We start from the raw sequence: 12,500 nt of genomic DNA, 5'->3' as shown, positions 1-12,500 counted from the left end.
AAAGACCCAGCAGAGAAACCCAGTTAAGAGTGAGGGGACGATGAGGGGACGATGTCTTAAGTGGTTTCACAAAGACAGTATGATTCTCCTCTGCTCTCTTCTCTCTCTACACATTTTCATTTGCCAGCAATGAAGTGATCAATGGGGCAACCAAAAAAGCCTCCAGACATTTTTTTTTTCTCCGTTGAAATCGACAAGGCTTGGAAGTAGGCAAAGAAGTGAACTTGGAAGAGTGCCAACTGGGTCAAAAGAAAGGCCATTAATTTGGGCTGGTCTATACGAGTCTCTGGAGGAGAGGGTGCAGCAGGCAGAGGCATGGCATGGTGGAGAGATTAAACCATGGTAAATGCTTACCTTGGACAGTGAAGGTAGGCCGTCATTGTAAATAAGAATTTGTTCTTAACTGACTTGCCTAGTTAAATAAAGGTTTTATTTTATTATTATAGGTCCTGTTTTATTTATTTTATTATTCTTTAAAGGGGATCAGAATTCCAAGGAGAAAGGGGACGGATAGTAGGGGCATAGACAGAGGGCATAATGTGGGCTGGTGTCAGGAGCTTAAGACCACACTGAAGGCCCTGTTTTGAAGTCAGGGTTAAACTAAAGGCCCTGTTTTGAAGTCAGGGTTACACTGAAGGCCCTGTTTTGAAGTCAGGGTTACACTGAAGGCCCTGTTTTGAAGTCAGGGTTAAACTAAAGGCCCTGTTTTGAAGTCAGGGTTACACTGAAGGCCCTGTTTTGAAGTCAGGGTTAAACTGAAGGCCCTGTTTTGAAGTCAGGGTTAAACTAAAGGCCCTGTTTTGAAGTCAGGGTTACACTGAAGGCCCTGTTTTGAAGTCAGGGTTAAACTGAAGGCCCTGTTTTGAAGTCAGGGTTACACTGAAGGCCCTGTTTTGAAGTCAGGGTTAAACTGAAGGCCCTGTTTTGAAGTCAGGGTTAAACTAAAGGCCCTGTTTTGAAGTCAGGGTTACACTGAAGGCCCTGTTTTGAAGTCAGGGTTAAACTGAAGGCCCTGTTATTACTTCAGGGTTAAACTGAAGGACCTGTTATTACGTCAGGGTTAAACTGAAGGCCCTGTTTTAAAATCAAGGTTAAATTGAAGGCCCTGTTTTGATGTCAGGGTTAGACTCCAAGGGTACAGAATGAGGCATCTTATTTTTTCAGAGGGCTTCAAATGACAAAAAAACATCTACATTCCACATAATCTAATTGTGATCACATGGGGAGAATACTGAGCTATTATTGGACAGATTTTGTTTCCGACTTTTCTATGTAGGGCCAGGCTGAACACTAGCTGGCGTGATGATATAGGCTGCGTCCCATAGGGCCCTGGTCAAAAGTAGTGCACTATATAGAGAATAGGGTGTCATTTGGGATGCATCCATAGAAACAACAAGCCCGCATGACTTCCTGTATCTGGCGTGTGTTGTGCCTACGGTGGAACAGAAGGTGTGAAAGAGAGGGGTCAGACAAGTGGTTGGGATGATAGCCACATCAATAGGTGTTTGCACTCCTTCAGTGGCTTATTGCTGACCTTCCACACAAGCTAAGTCACGCTAGGCAATATAGCTACTGTTTGCTTCCACAAGGCGTAAGGTAATTGCACCTTTGAGACCGGGCTGCAAGAAAATCGTCAAAGGACAAACATTGCAAAACATTGTTGTTTTGAGAGCAGTTTGGAAACCTGCCATTCAGAGAATGGGTCTGGCCATAAATGCTCCAAAAGTGATCTGCTTTAAAAGCCGTTCAAATGACCATAACTGGCTCAACTTGAAGACCACCCAGCAGCATTCGGTGGCCTAGCGGCTTTAGCTCAGTGGGCTAACACAATGTTGTGGTGCACAGGAGACCCAGGTTCGAACCCAGTCAATATACAGTGAGGGAAAAAAGTATTTGATAACCTGCTGATTTTGTACGTTTGCCTACTGACAAAGAAATGATCAGTCTATAATTTTAATGGTAGGTTTATTTGAACAGTGAGAGACAGAATAACAACAACAAAATCCAGAAAAACGCATGTCAAAAATGTTATAAATTGATTTGCATTTTAATGAGGGAAATAAGTATTTGACCCCCTCTCAATCAGAAAGATTTCTGGCTCCCAGGTGTCTTTTATACAGGTGATCGAGCTGAGATTAGGAGCACACTCTTAAAGGGAGTGCTCCTAATCTCAGTTTGTTACCTGTATAAAAGAGACCTGTCCACAGAAGCAATCAATCAATCAGATTCCAAACTCTCCACCATGGCCAAGACCAAAGAGCTATCCAAGGATGTCAGGGACAAGATTGTAGACCTACACAAGGCTGGAATGGGCTACAAAAGACCATCGCCAAGTAGCTTGGTGAGAAGGTGACAACAGTTGGTGCGATTATTCGCAAATGGAAGAAACAAAATAACTGTCAATCTCCCTCGGCCTGGGGCTCCATGCAAGATCTCACCTTGTGGAGTTGCAATGATCATGAGAATGGTGAGGAATCAGCCCAGAACTACACGGGAGGATCTTGTCAATGATCTCAAGGAAGCTGGGACCATAGTCACCAAGAAAACAATTGGTAACACACTACGTCGTGAAGGACTGAAATCCTACAGCGCCCGCAAGGTTCCCCTGCTCAAGAAGGCACATATACAGGGCCGTCTGAAGTTTGCCAATGAATATCTGAATGATTCAGAGGAGAACTAGGTGAAAGTGTTGTGGTCAGATGAGACCAAAATGGAGCTCTTTGGCATCAACTCAACTCGCCGTGTTTGGAGGAGGACGAATACTGCCTATGACCCCAAGAACACCATCCCCACCGTCAAACATGGAGGTGGAAACATTATGCTTTGGGGGTGTTTTTCTGCTAAGGGGACAGGACATGGGGACGATGGACGGGGCCATGTACCGTCAAATCTTGGGTGAGAACCTCCTTCCCTCAGCCAGGGCATTGAAAATGGGTCGTGGATGGGTATTCCAGCATGACAATGACCCAAAACACACGGCCAAGGCAACAAGGGAGTGGCTCAAGAATAAGCACATTAAGGTCCTGGAGTGGCCTAGCCAGTCTCCAGACCTTAATCCCATAGAAAATCTGTGTAGGGAGCTGAAGGTTCGAGTTGCCAAATGTCAGCCTCGAAAACTTAATGACTTGGAGAAGATCTGCAAAGAGGAGTGGAACAAAATCCCTCCTGAGATGTGTGCAAACCTGGTGGCCAACTACAAGAAACGTCTGACCTCTGTGATTGCCAACAAGGGTTTTGTCACCAAGTACTAAGTCATGTTTTGCAGAGGGGTCAAATACTTATTTCCCTCATTATAATATAATAATAAAATAATATGCCATTTAGCAGACGCTTTTATCCAAAGCGACTTACAGTCATGCGTGCATACATTTTTGTGTATGGGTGGTCCCGGGGATCGAACCTACTACCTCATTAAAATGCAAATCAATTTATAACATTTTTGACATGCGTTTTTCTGGATTTTTTTGTTGTTATTCTGTCTCTCACTGTTCAAATAAACCTACCATTAAAATTATAGACTGATCATGTCTTTGTCAGTGGGCAAACGTACAAAATCAGCAGGGGATCAAATACTTTTTTCCCTCACTGTAACAAGTACCAGAGATGTCATTTTACCTCAATAAGGCAAATTCTAGCATAATGACTGGTGCTAGACAGAAACATTTGTATAAATTAAATAAATAAAAATTGGTGGCAAAAACACTAGCTAGCTTAATTTCCACAACCCACGCCTAAAAATGTGAGGTACACTGTTCAAGAAAAAAAAAGTGCCACCTGCACAAAGACACTACTCTGGTGGTATAAATCTAGCCTGTTGAGAAGGGTCATGATTCCTGTGAAGAGGGACACAGGCCCTGGGGTTAGGCCTAAGCAGAAAGAAAGTAAGTGAGTGACCACAAAACCTTGCCGGTTTCCCACGCTCTGCTGAGGGAGGAGAGGAGACAACAGAAGAACAGAGCTTTACCCCTACTAGACTCCAGACAAACAAACATTACGAGTGATCAGAGGCTCATTTTCAGTATAATACTAACTACTTTAATTAGGGTACAGAACTAATCTGTGCTGAGAACTCCCGCTGAGCCCGACTTAAAATTACTACGTTTATAGGGATAGTTCACCTATTCACTATTGACTTGCATTGGGTTTTGTGCCACAAATGCTAAAAAGTTAGCATTTGGAGACAGTGGCCAGATAAACATTTTGTAAAATGGGTGAACTTCCCTTTAAGGAAGAAGTAGCATATACAATAAGGAAATGATTTACAGCACTTTTAGTTTCCAAGGAACGTAAAAACTCACCGCCCTGGTCTGAGTGCACAACCCCAGCTCCAGATTAATGCCAATGGAACGGTAGTGGTGAGAACTGACAGATCGTAAAACATTCGCTGAAATAAATGGTTGTTTTCACCGCCAGGCATCTTGGCAACCCCTGCTCATCTATCAATGATTACTGGTGCTCGCAGGTTCCTCGGCTGTCGCTCTGTGACATCTCTCTTTTGTAAGTCTCTGAGATGTCAACCAGAGAAGTGACATCAATAGAGGCCTTTCTTATGGCCTCTCGCTCTCTTTCATTGTTACAAAGAGAGAAGAAACTTCTCCTTTCTTCTTTCGTTCACGATCATGGGAAGACCTCTCTGTTACTCAACCTGCACAATTTGCTGGAACTGCATTAGGAGCATGTGTGTGTGTGTGTGTGTGTGTGTGTGTGTGTGTGTGTGTGTGTATTTCCAAAGGCAGGCCTAGTATAACTGACTAAAGACAACCAACCTAATAGAGGATGCTGTAATTCGTCAGTCAGAAACTGGACTCCAGCCCAGACCACTGAAAGCCTTCAATGAACTGTTCCTTATTGTGCCGATCATTTGGGACCGTCTATTGTTGGAGCCGATCCCAGCTACCCTGATCTTTGTTTTTGTGTTTGCTGCTATCCCTCTCATGTTTCAGTAAACAACAGCAAGAAACGCCATCTACAATAAGCCCACTGGGGAGTCTTGCATGGTCAAGCCACAACAGCAGCTCTTGTCATTTGTGGACCGTAGGAACGCACTTCGTCTTGCAACGCAGTCTCAGGAGACCATTCAGAGAAATTCCCACACTTAAATATTCCCACAATTAAAGTCTAACTGCTCCCTCATTAGCTGAGAGGAATAGAAATGACATGTGCCCCAAATGGCACCCTATACCCTATTTAGTGCACTACTTTTGACCAGAGGGTTCTGATCAAAAGTACTGCACCATTTAGGGAATAGGATGTCATTTGGGACGAAATCAGGGTCTTTTGTCCTGTTACTGTATAATCACACTGATGCCATTGTGTGTGAAACCCCTTTGGAGAGACAGCCTGTTCTGTTAATTGCCAATGCACCCGCTGCAAGAAAAGCCAATGAGGATTATGATTAAGTTGAGATAATGGTTTTCCAATAACAGAAGGTTTAAGGCTGAGCGATAAGGCCTACAAATCATAGGTCGATTTTTTTTTAAATGTACGGGAGATTCACGACATACAGTGGCTTGCGAAAGTATTCACCCCCCTTGGCATTTTTCCTATTTTGTTGCCTTACAACCTGGAATTAAAATTGTTTTTGGGGGGGTTTGTATCATTTGATTTACGTAACATGCCTACCACCTTGAAGATAAAACATATGTTTTATTGTGAAACAAACAAGAATTAAGACAAAAAAACAGAAAAAAAACTTGAGCGTGCATAATTATTCACCCCCCCAAAGTCAATACTTTGTAGAGCCACCTTTTGCAGCAATTACAGCTGCAAGTCTCTTGGGGTATGTCTCTATAAGCTTGGCACATCTAGCCACTGGGATTTTTCAACATTCTTCAAGGCAAAACTGCTCCAGTTCCTTCAAGTTGGATGGGTTCTGCTGGTGTACAGCAATCTTTAAGTCATACCACAGATTCTCAATTGGATTGAGGTCTGGGCTTTGACTAGGCCATTCCAAGACATTTAAATGTTTCCCCTTAAACCACTCGAGTGTTGCTTTAGCAGTATGCTTAGGGTCATTGTCCTGCTGGAAGGTGAACCTCATTCCCAGTCTCAAATCTCTGGAAGACTGAAACAGGTTTCCCCAAGAATTTCCCTGTATTTAGCGCCATCCATCATTCCTTCAATTCTGACCAGTTTCCCAGTCCAATGAAAAACATGATGAAAAACATGGTGTTCTCGGGGTGATGAGAGGTGTTGGGTTTGCGCCAGACATAGCGTTTTCCTTGATGGCCAAAAAGCTCAATTTTAGTCTCATCTGACCAGAGTACCTTCTTCCATATGTTTGGGGAGTCTCCCACATGCCTTTTGGCGAGCACCAAACGTGTTTGCTTATTTTTTTCTTTAAGCAATGGCTTTTTTCTGGCCTCTCTTCCGTAAAGCGCAGCTCTGTGGAGTGTACGGCTTAAAGTGGTCCTATGGACAGATACTCCAATCTCCGCTGTGGAGCTTTGCAGCTCCTTCAGGGTTATCTTTGGTCTCTTTGCTGCCTCTCTGATTAATGCCCTCCTTGCCTGGTCCATGAGTTTTGGTGGGCGGCCCTCTCTTGGCAGGTTTGTTGTGGTGCCATATTCTTTCCATTTTTTTATAATGGATTTAAATGGTGCTCCATGGGATGTTCAACGTTTCTGATATTTTTTTATAACCCAACCCTGATTTGTACTTCTCCACAACTTTGTCCCTGACCTGTTTGGAGAGCTCCTTGGTCTTCATGGTGCCGCTTGCTTGGTGGTGACCCTTGCTTAGTGGTGTTGCAGACTCTGGGGCCTTTCAGAACAGGTGTGTATATATATATATATATACACTGAGATAATGTGACAGATCATGTGACACTTAGATTGCACACAGGTGGATTTATTTAATTAATTATGTGACTTCTGAAGGTAATTGGTTGCACCAGATCTTATTTAGGGGCTTCATAGCAAAGGGGGTGAATACATATGCACGCACCACTTTTCTGTTATTCATTTCTTAGAATTTGTTGAAACAAGTTATTTTTTTCATTTCACTTCACCAATTTGGACTATTTTGTGTATGTCCATTACATGAAATCCAAATAAAAATCCATTTAAATTACAAGTTGTAATGCAACAAAATAGGAAAAATGCCAAGGGGGATGAATACTTTTGCAAGGCACTGTATATCTCTATTTCTTTAACGATTTCTCTAAATAAGCCTTGTTGAAAAATTAAAAGTCAATACACCGCACTTCAAACAGTCAGGAATAATCTAATGAATTCAGGGCTTGTAAAATTATACCTAGGCTAAATATAAGCCTTCCAAAACCATATGACCCACTAGTAATTTTATTATTTTATTAAAATCATTTATCCTGCTTTTTTTTGCAATAATCACTGATCTGGCTTTCAAGTCTGTCTATGAAAATGCCCTTTTTGTTACAAATTTAACCAGAACCATTCACAATGAACATCCACTAATAATGACCAACTTCTTGTTCCAGGCTTTATAAAAAATTAACACAGGTCTCAAACCATCTCGAGCGCAAGCCCACGTGTAGTGAGTAGCCAGCTAAACGTTTTATTTCAAGTCTAGCCAACTTGGATCTATTTGCTTGCTAACAAGGTAGAACAGTTGAACTGTTCAAGTGGCCTACCTGGATAAGAAGATGCATATTTCTCAGAATGAGAACGTGTTGCCAATTCCTTATATAAATGTGTATATCTATGGTCATTGCACATTTATTAAACACAGACTAGATAGCTAGCGTATAACTGTCTGACAATGCCACGCGTGACAGAAACTGAGCATACATTTCCCACAATCAATCATCATCATTGATACTCTTGTTTCAGTAGGGTCTGATCTGTTCTACATTTTGGGAGTTGAGACATAAAAAGGGCATCATTAGAAAGGTTAAGTTCTCCTGTATTACAGTAAAATAATGTCTAAGCGTTTCGTCGTCCATATGACCGATTCTGTTGGACCAAACCTCAAACGCAAATAGCGAGTTTAAACTGCTTGTTGTCAGAGAGGAAGATGTGATCTTTTGTCTCTTTGTTGTTGTGAGTTGCAGGGGGAGGGGCTTGGTGTCTGTGTGAGAGTAGGAAGGTACACAGTGAACACAGCACAGAAGGAGGAGGGGCTTGGTGTCTGTGTGAGAGTAGGAAGGTACACAGTGAACACAGCACAGAAGGAGGAGGGGCTTGGTGTCTGTGTGAGAGTAGGAAGGTACACAGAACACAGCACAGAAGGAGGAGGGGGCTTGGTGTCTGTGTGAGAAGGTACACAGTGAACACAGCACAGAAGGAGGAGGGGCTTGGTGTCTGTGTGAGAGAAAGGTACACAGTGAACACAGCACAGAAGGAGGAGGGGCTTGGTGTCTGTGTGAGAGTAGGAAGGTACACAGTGAACACAGCACAGAAGGAGCGAAGTAGATGAGACCAAAAAAAAAAACATAGAACGCTCATGAAAACGAAACAAAATTAAAACCTTGATTCTGTGATACAGGCATTTGGAACATCGCGCTAAAACATACATTCAAATTAATTGAATTAATTTGATATAGCCCAGCCCTAAGCAGGGTCTGAGCGCTACTCCTGAAAGTTTGAGGAGGAACTCGATATTGAGATTCTTCTGCACTGGGGGTTTAAGGGAGGGAGTTCTACAGGGAAAACGACCATTCACCTTTCCATATTGGGTCAGGGGTCACCTATTCTGATCTTAACAATGGTTAACTAGGAGTTTCTAAATCGGAAGTCTCCAATTGACATCAATGAAGTCAGAATCACGCACGCTTATGTACACGGAGTATACCAAAGATTAGGAACACCTTCCTAATATTCAGTTCCTAATATTTAGGATTCACCTGGTCAGTCTATGTCACGGAAAGAGCAGGTGTTCTTAATGTTTTGTATACTCAGTGTACATTCTGAATGGTGTCCTTAGTCTTGAGGGAAGGGGTGACCGGGTTCAAAACTCAGCCTGTAATCCCATCAGTATTGAACCAACCAACCTCTTGCTTGTTTGTCCCTGGCATGTGTGCCATTTTAATGAGCACACTGTCTGAGAGATTCACAGAGGGAGGGAGGGAGCACCACCCTGTTTATGGGTGACTTGTAACACCTGGGGCTCTGACAGAGAACAAGCGGCAGCTACGCAAGGACAGACTCAACACCAGGAAGACCCAACAATCATCACAACCATCACTCACACATGCCCACACTGCAACATAGCCTGTGGAGCTCAGCCAGGCCTCTACAGCCATCTGAAGACCCACACATAGAAGTCCCCATGGAGGACAATCATACTGGACTAGAATGATCGCCGATGATGATGATACAACATGTGTTTGTGTATTTTGTGTTTATCTGCCAGCATGTGTATAGCTGTGGGTATAGCTGTGGGTATAGCTGTGGGTATAGTGAGGGAAATACGTTTTTGATCCCCTGCTGATTTTGTACGTTTGCCCACTGACAAAGAAATGATCAGTCTATAATTTTAATGGTAGGTTTATTTGAACAGTGAGAGACAGAATAACAAAACAAAAATCCAGAAAAACGCATGTCAAAAATGTTATAAATTGATTTGCATTTTAAATGAGGGAAATAAGTATTTGGCTGGAATGGCCTACAAGACCATCGCCAAGCAGCTTGGTGAGAAGGTGACAACAGTTGGTGCGATTATTCGCAAATGGAAGAAACACAAAATAACTGTCAATCTCCCTCGGCCTGGGGCTCCATGCAAGATCTCACCTCGTGGAGTTGCAATGAACATGAGAACTGTGAGGAATCAGCCCAGAACTACACGGGAGGATCTTGTCAATGATCTCAAGGCAGCTGGGACCATAGTCACCAAGAAAACAATTGGTAACACACTTCGCCGTGAAGGACTGAAATCCTGCAGCGCCTGCAATGTCCCCCTGCTCAAGAAGGCACATATACAGGCCCGTCTGAAGTTTGCCAATGAACATCTGAATGATTCAGAGGAGAACTGGGTGAAAGTGTTGTGGTCAGATGAGACCAAAATCGAGCTCTTTGGCATCAACTCAACTCGCCGTGTTTGGAGGAGGAGGAATACTGCCTATGACCCCAAGAACACCATCCCCACCGTCAAACATGGAGGTGGAAACATTATGCTTTGGGGGTGTTTTTCTGCGAAGGGGACAGGACAACTTCACCGCATCAAAGGGACGATGGACGGGGCCATGTACCGTCAAATCTTGGGTGAGAACCTCCTTCCCTCAGCCAGGGCGTTGAAAATGGGTCGTGGATGGGTATTCCAGCATGACAATGACCCAAAACACACGGCCAAGGCAACAAAGGTCTCCCGAGTGGCGCAGTGGTCTAAGGCACTGCATCGCAGTGCTAGCTGTGCCACTAGAGATCCTGGTTCGAATCCAGGCTCTGTCGTAGCCGGCCGCGACCGGGAGACCCATGGGGCGGCGCACAATTGGCCCAGCGTCTCCAGGGTAGGAGGAATGGCCGGCAGGGGATGTAGCTCAGTTGGTAGAGCATGGCGTTTGCAACGCCAGGGTTGTGGGTTCGATAAAATAATGTATGTGCTAACTGTAAGTCGCTCTGGATAAGAGCGTCTGCTAAATGACTAAAATGTAAATGTAAAGGAGTGGCTCAAGAAGAAGCACATTAAGGTCCTGGAGTGGCCTAGCTAGTCTCCAGACCTTAATCCCATAGAAAATCTGTGGAGGGAGCTGAAGGTTCGAGTTGCCAAACGTCAGGCTCAAAACCTTAATGACTTGGAGAAGATCTGCAAAGAGGAGTGGAACAAAATCCCTCCTGAGATGTGTGCAAACCAGGTGGCCAACTACAAGAAACGTCTGACCTCTGATTGCCAACAAGGGTTTTGCCACCAAGTACTAAGTCATGTTATGCAGAGGGGTCAAATACTTATTTCCCTCATTAAAATGCTAATCAATTTATAACATTTTTGACATGCGTTTTTCTGGATTATTTTGTTGTTATTCCGTCTCTCACTGTCAGTGGCCAAACGTACAAAATCAGCAGGGGATCAAATACTTTTTCCCCTCACTGTAGCTGTGGGTATAGTTAAGTGATAATGCCAGAGAAGCCGGTGTTTGTTGGATATATTGGCACGGGTGTTGTTAGGCCCGAGACAAAGTAATGATTGACATGTTTTCATTAAACATGTTATTTTGATTAATTTATTCGTACTATTTCATCCTTCCACAAGCTAGTCCTGACACATATCTAGGGTTGCTAGAGACGTGACCCAGTCGTTCAGTCTTTTTGTTCTGTATCTATGGACGCGACCCAGTCATTCAGTCTTTTTGTTCTGTATCTATAGACATTACCCGGTCGTTCAGTCTTTTTGTTCTGTATCTATAGACATGACCCGGTCGTTCAGTCTTTTTGTTCTGTATCTATAGACGTGACCCAGTCGTTCGCTCTAAATGTTCCATTGCCATACTGGCTGGCAACGTTCTTATCCCTTGCCTGCTAGCTAGCCAACTACGGCTAACTTACAGTCACATCAAAAGGTTCAGCCAGAATAACAGCAAAGTAGCTGCATTTGCATTTGTTTAAGCTGTTTTCCTGTGACATTTATTTGGATACATCTATAACAATGAGCTAATGAGGCGCGATTTCGCCTGGCATAGAGAATGTGATCACTCGTCAGGACACTGTTGTTCAGAGGAGCTAGCCAACAACACAGCTAACACAATCACGTTTCGTTTTACCTTTTTCAATGGCTTTAAAAAATATATATGTCCATAAAAACGATGCCAGCTGATTCATGATTTCGACCGGATGAGAAACGCTGCCTGCCTGTCTGTCTCATCCCGACACGTTCATTACTATGGGACAGCAGGAGATCGAATTTGAATATTGAAACAATGTTGCAAAATGTCGGAGAGACAGACAGCAAGGTTTATTCAAATCTCCACTGTTGAAAACTAAATGTTAGTCTAAAAGAAATGTGAGATAATGTCTAGATGCTTTTTATAGTGGAGTTGAAGTTCATAAAGTGCATGACTGGGTTGATGAGATGCAAAGCGGAGCGCCTGGATACAGCCCTTAGCCGTGGTATATTGGCCATATACCACAAACCCCTGAGGTGCCTTATTGCTATTATAAACTGGTTACCAATGTAATTAGAGCAGTACAAATAGATGTTTTGTCATACCCGTGGTATACCACGGCTGTCAGCCAATCAGCATTCAGGGATCGAACCACCCAGTTTATAATTGTGGGAATAGTTGTGTGTATAGTTGTGAGTATGTGAAAGCAGTAGTCAGGTTTTATCTTCTCCAGGTTTTCGTCTTCCTCATTCGTTCACCTCTTCATATCCCTCTCTCTCTGCTGTTGGCATTCCCACATGAGGCATGAAAAGGCTAAGCGACCTTTAATGTCCTGCACAAGTGCCTGAGACTGTGACTCAGTTTGGGACTGTCAAAGCCGGTGGCAGGCTAGGAACATGAGCACCGTCGGCCATCATTAAGACACTGAGAGCCCTGAACTGAACATACCCGGCACTGACAAGGACATTACATATGACAAAGCCACCAA

At 43.5% G+C, this 12,500-nt stretch overlaps 1 protein-coding gene across 3 annotated transcripts in view; it reads right to left on the bottom strand.

Moving 5' to 3' along the window:
- The window catches only part of LOC121543362 (oxysterol-binding protein-related protein 8), a 158,607-nt gene that overhangs the window by 112,092 nt on the left and 34,015 nt on the right, over nucleotides 1-12,500 (bottom strand). The gene's annotated exons all lie outside the window — the stretch shown is intronic.

Source organism: Coregonus clupeaformis, chromosome 28 (genome assembly GCF_020615455.1).
Source record: "Coregonus clupeaformis isolate EN_2021a chromosome 28, ASM2061545v1, whole genome shotgun sequence".
In the NCBI taxonomy this organism is placed as follows: domain Eukaryota; kingdom Metazoa; phylum Chordata; class Actinopteri; order Salmoniformes; family Salmonidae; genus Coregonus; species Coregonus clupeaformis.
The sequence above is the reverse complement of the archived record's forward strand: the minus strand, read 5'-3'. Positions and strand labels throughout refer to the sequence as shown.